We start from the raw sequence: 6,393 nt of genomic DNA, 5'->3' as shown, positions 1-6,393 counted from the left end.
ATGAAAATATAACCAATTTTAGAAAATGGAAAATGTATGATATAATAAAGACTAATTAATTGATAAATGTACATGTGAACTGTGTGAATTGCAAGAAGATATATGTGTTAATTAATTTCTCTGTCTCGCCTAAAGCTAGCTTTTTCTTTCTTATTATGCAAGAAATTAATATATATGCATTTATCAAAATATTTTTTTGTGGATTGATACTTCACATGTTTTGAGCTAAAATGTTTCAATGGATTATTCTTAAAAAATATAGTAATATCTAGACAAAAAAATTGAGATTTTATATGCTTGCAATGAAAATATAACCAATTTTAAAAAATGGAAAATGTACGATATAATAAAGACTAATTAATTGATAAATGTACATGTGAACTGTGTGAATTGCAAGAAGATATATGTGTTAATTAATTTCTCTGTCTCGCCTAAAGCTAGCTTTTTCTTTCTTATTATGCAAGAAATTAATATATATGCATTTATCAAAATATTTTTTTGTGGATTGATACTTCACATGTTTTGAGCTAAAATGTTTCAATGGATTATTCTTCAAAAATATAGTAATATCTAGTAATATAAAAAAAATGGAGATTTTATATGGTTGCAATGAAAATATAACATTTTAAAAAATGGAAAATGTATGATATAATAATATAAATATATATATATATATAATAGTAATATCTAGACAAAAAAATGGAGATTTTATATGGTTGCAATGAAAATATAACCAATTTAAAAAAATGGAAAATGTATGATATAATAAAGACTAATTAATTGATAAATGTACATGTGAACTGTGTGAATTGCAAGAAGATATCATTAACAATATTTTCTTCATACTGTATAACGGTTTGTTGCAAATCATATGTCTGTATGACAATAATATGTATCGCAGTAATATGAATTATACATGCTTTGTATTAAATGATACACTGATACTCAAATTTTCTATGCAATCAAGTAACAGGTACACACATTATCTGTGCATGTTTTTTTCTGTATTTTGTGTTTTTTATTAGATGTGTAAAAAGCAGTGGGGATGAACAGGAAATTTGTTATTTAAAAGAAAATGTTATGCAACAAGAACTAAAATCTTGTAAATTTTCAAAAATGTTTGATAGTCATGATAGTAGGCCTATGTGCTTTAAATGTTTTTATGAACTGAATAATTAGACCAAATGTACAAAAAAGTAGATTCAATTTAGAATACTTTCTTTGTAGTATATATTTCATATGACACTTTACAATTAGACTTTCCAGTTATTACATTGACATCAAGGTATACTCATGCCATCACTGGTGAACCAAGACTTTGCACTTAAAGTTTAAAATATTAATTGATTTGGTAGTCAGACAGAAACGCTTGGTATAACTAACTGAATTCTCTCTGTCCTGATTGCTGTAGATATTCACTGTGCATGTACTGCTTGAAAGAACTCAGGCTGATACTAAACACAATTAAGGTAACTATTTCTTAAATTTGTCAAACAGACTTAGTTTTTCCTATGATGAACTAATGTATAAACCTGAATGTATTTCATATTCTACTAAAAAACGATAAAAGAGATAGGTTTTCATGGCCACAATTCACATGCATACAAAAAAAACAAAAACAAAATAAGGATCTAACCTTGAACAAAAAGCATATGGATTTAAATTTATTATAATTGCAATTGAATATTATATAATTACATTATGTTGTATTTGGTGAATTCAAATTTAAACGAAATTACACATACATATTACATACACTTACTAAATTTGGTTTAATTTGAATAATGAAATTATTTCAATGGACATATACTGGTAATGACACCTGATGAGGCAACACATTTTGTTTGTTTTCATGATTAACATATTTTCTTTCATGTTATAATACTGTTTGTATTTTAATAATTTTTTTTTTACTTTTCATTCAGGTTCAAAATGTATTTGTATATGATTTTACACAAGAAACTATGCAAGTATTCCACTCTTTAGAGTTTACCATGATGAGAATAACTAGATTCTCTTGCTAAATATCTGCTGTCAAGCTTAATTAATAAGGTCTGCCACAAGGTTCTAAGCTAGCCAGCATAAAAGCCATTGGTTCTTTCATAGCAATTGTCTGAACTTTGCAAATTTGATGATATGTCCAACTGTGAACAGGCTATTTTTCAGCTTTGCTCCATGGAATGGAAGTATCAACTATAAACTCTATTCCTTCTGAAGCCAATTTGTGCAGTATTGAAGGGCATATAGTTCAGTTCTCGGTTAGACGGTGCTTGAGAAATCTATTCATTTTCCAAGGTACAGAGGAATTGATTATTGGATTTGATAAAGTGTGTTTTACAAGAGAAAATAAAATCAGCCAAGAAACTGCAAATGTATCATAAAACATTGATCTGCTGAGCAAAAGGAAGAGTGTGTCATATTTAATACCAGTCAATTAATGAAAATTCCTGCATTATGACCAGACTTTGACAAGCGCATCTCTTCAATGCATACCCTATATGCTGGACTGCTCTACTCTCGCAAACATAGAACTTCTTATGAGTGGTAATGTGTACATACATGTACTGTGTACTGTGAACAGTGCCTAGAACTGGACATCAAAGCCATCAATCACATTTAATTTCTGACAATCTATTCCCAAATTATGTATACCAAACCAATGTAAAGAATGATGTGACCATAATCACAAGCAATCACTAAGAATTTGCAAATCTGCATCGATTACTGAACTATCATCACCATATTGTGTTCATCATTTTGAGTATGTTGCATGTCTGAATACAGTGTTTTTTAAAATTTCAGAACTAAAAATTGTTTACAATTCCAAATCATAAATAGCTGCATTATTCTGAAATATGGACCAATAAATGGATTTGATCATTTTATTATACATACTTAATCATGGTGATGATACAAAATGTTGGTGGGGTAATGAAATCCACCTTAAACTTGCTTAATGTGAAGGACTGTAATAAAACCATGCTCATAATACATTGCCTTAAGGGATACTTTGGCATGTAGCCATGTTGGTTTCTTTCCACAATTAATCTGGCCTCTTGATGTTTACGTAAAAATATAATTTTATTCTTGAAAAATACAATAGGACCTCATTTATAAAGAGCTTGGATATAAGAAAACGCTTATAACATAGTACTGAATAAAGTTCTAACTTTTATTTTCTTTTGTTTTTACCCTGATATAACTAGATTGTGTTATAAAAAATTAATTTTCTTGGTTGCAAGAACCTTATCATGATAAAGATAACAAAGAAGAAAATATGACGAGAAGATTTCTTTAGCTTTAATTTAGGTATTCCAAACAGTTTTTAAATTAAATAGAGATATACGTAAAAATTCATTGTTTATCATTATTAAGCAACTACTGTAAGTGATTCTGTGTGGTGTACATTTAAAAATGACATCTTAAGATATTCCCTTTATATAATTGTTCAAGAGTGTAGTTGTTATGGAGACTAAGGCCTAGTTCAGACTAGGTGGATAAACCCGGCTTAACTCACCGGGTTTATCCACCTGCCAATCTGAACTAGGTGGCTTATCTCAAGCCGCGCTGTGTTCCTATAGTAACTAGGCCTGCCGCGCCACCGTGTGTAACTTTTCTAAAGCCGGGCTTTAATCGTTGCGATGGGTCTTGCATTGACTTCGGGTGATGAAATGACCAATCAGCATTCAATTACGTACGCTGTGAGCGAGCGTACGTTTCGCCGAGCAATGTTTTGAAACACGTTTCCTGGTTACGGTTCATTATTATGCAAATTCTCGCCTGGCTAAACGTTGAGCCGGGCTTAACTAAAGCCTGGCTTATCTCCAAGTCTAAACGTAGCTAAATTGATTTAGGCAATCAATGTTTAGGAAAGTGATTGCCCCAAGGACAATATTCACGGCATGTAGTTAAGCGCCAGTTATTGAGATGGTTTTACCTTAGTATGTTTCTTTTTTTGTAACTTCAGTTTGAAGGTACTGTTTGTTTCCAAAAGAAAAAAAAAATATTTGACTGAATGACTGAATCAATTGTATTTATTTATGAAATCTCGCAATCATTACAGGAATACAGTATATTGGTATAAGGAAAAGGTTTTTTAATGTTTTAAGGTTATTTTTTAGGTTTTATTTCAATGGTAAAAGGAGAATTATAAAAAGTCAAAAAAATCAGGTAAAAATAATGTTTAAGAGAACAAAAACATGTGACAAAGAAAGCAAGAGCTGAATTCGCGTGAATAAGTGCTTTAAACGGGGGGTACAACACCTTCAGAATAATTTTATAAGTTGATTGGTAGCGCTAATTTCAATATATACATTGAAATCTCTAAAATTCAGTGGCAAAACGGGGATGGGTGGCACGTACAGTACTGTATATTGCATTGATTACACAAAGCTGGATTATTGTCTTACTGATTACCTGACTAAATATAATTATGTACAGTACCAGAATAATAAACATATTACAAACAAGCGCATTGAGTTGCTAAAAAAAATTATTACAATCCGATTTTAATGTATGGCGGCTGTTGGAGTAGTTTTTTTTTTTCTAATGATGGAGCATGAAGAACTGAATCAATGTGATTTCTTCAAGCTTTGACGATTCCAAAAGAGGGCAGCAGACTTGGTATTTTCTTGCTCTGTTTGAAAATCCTGGCTACGGTATTTACTGTATCCATAATTCATAATTCTAACTCCGATAGATTTCTTTTGCCTGATAAGCAGATCATCTAACTCGTCCTTAGAGTGACGTTCAAATCTAGTTTCTAGCTTCAGTTCGTGGTGTGCGCGTGAAAATTAGCCCACGGCGGGTAAATTATGGACAATTTTAGAATGCTGAAAATGACCTGAGACGTGATTTAAATTATCTAAAAAGTGATGTTGAGAATTTTGAAACTTTAACACACACATACACGGTAATGGCACAAGAAAATTAAACCTTATCAAGTGGCATTTAAAAAAAAAATGCCTGTTGGTCAGTTATGCCACACGAATTCTCCTTTTATTATGAACTATATCAGACTGATAGCGTCGAAATACAGTCTGCCGCCCTCTGTCGGTGAATTCACATATTTTAAGAAACAAAGATGAGAGTCCAATAAATCATTCATTTTGACCATGATGACGTCATCATAATGAAAAATGAAGGTTAATTCCGAAAGAGAATTGTCTTAGCTATAAGATATAAGATACTCAAAGGTGGGAGATGATCTATCAAGAATAAGCGAGATACGTCAAATACCGTAAGTATAAAAATAATGAAGTCTCAAATACATATTTAATTCAGATTGCAATATGATGACGTCACAATGTCCGATCAGACATAATGATCTATAAAATCATATCTACAACTCATGTGCTTTCGGAATATGTAATAAAAATTAAATGTCACCTTTCATCCTAAGGAGCTATAACTGATTAAAGATAATAATAATAATTTTAAGCATATATAATTGTTGACGCACGCGTACGCGGAAGTTAAGACGTGCGAACGGAAAATTATGGTACATGAATTGAAAAGTGTCATAATATGCTAAAATATGCTGTAATTAGTTTTTTTTAAAGAATAATTTTGAGCATTTTAAAAGATTTCCGAATGTGTACACGAACGTCTTGACGCCCGTGAGCACGGTAATAGCACAAAGAGTGACTCCTGATATGAATAATGTGTCAGGAACATAAAGTATGTAACAAAACTTGATTTCCAGCTTTAATATATGCTGTGTGCGTGGAAATGAACGTACGGCGGGTAAATTATGGAAAGTTTTGAAATGCTGAAAATGACCCGAAACGTTCTTTAAACTATCTGAATAGTAATATCGAGAATTTTCTAATGTTAACAGACACGCACATCACCATGTGTGCGTGTACAGTAAGAGCACACGAAATTAAACATTGTCAAGTGTATTTAAAACCGCCTGTTAGTTGGTAATGCCACACAAACTTTCCCTTCACATAACCTACATATATTAGTCTGATAGCGTCGAAATACAGTCTGCCGCCCTCATCTGTTCTATTGTTTTACATCTTTTAAGAATGAGAGATAAAAGGGCTCCAAAAATTCATTCTTTTTCACCATGTTGACGTGATCAAAATGAAACTTAAAGGGACATGTCTTCAAGAGAATTGATTTAGCTATAACATACTCACAGGTGGGAGACAATCAATCAAGAATAAGCGAGATACGTTCAAACGAGTATAAACATAATGGCATCATAAATAAAAATTCAGTTTTTTAATTCAAATGCCAATATGATGACGTCACAATGTCCGATCAGCCATTATGAAGTAAAAAATCGTATCTACAACTCATGTGCTTTCAGATTATGTAATAAAAATTGGGGGTCACCTTTCATCCTAAGGAGCTATAACTGATTAAAAATAATAATGGTTTTAT

General features: G+C 31.3%; 1 long non-coding RNA gene across 1 annotated transcript; it reads left to right on the top strand.

Moving 5' to 3' along the window:
• Positions 1 to 710: 710 nt before the first annotated feature.
• Positions 711 to 4,016, top strand: LOC117108791. The gene is made up of 2 exons (XR_004445414.1): positions 711 to 1,469; positions 1,926 to 4,016. It is a non-coding gene; the product is annotated as an uncharacterized LOC117108791 (long non-coding RNA).
• Positions 4,017 to 6,393: the final 2,377 nt, after the last annotated feature.

This window comes from Anneissia japonica, unplaced genomic scaffold (assembly GCF_011630105.1).
Source record: "Anneissia japonica isolate Jap-2015-1 unplaced genomic scaffold, ASM1163010v1 scaffold10184_len302889_cov135, whole genome shotgun sequence".
In the NCBI taxonomy this organism is placed as follows: domain Eukaryota; kingdom Metazoa; phylum Echinodermata; class Crinoidea; order Comatulida; family Comatulidae; genus Anneissia; species Anneissia japonica.
This window is presented reverse-complemented; position numbering and strand designations above follow the sequence as displayed.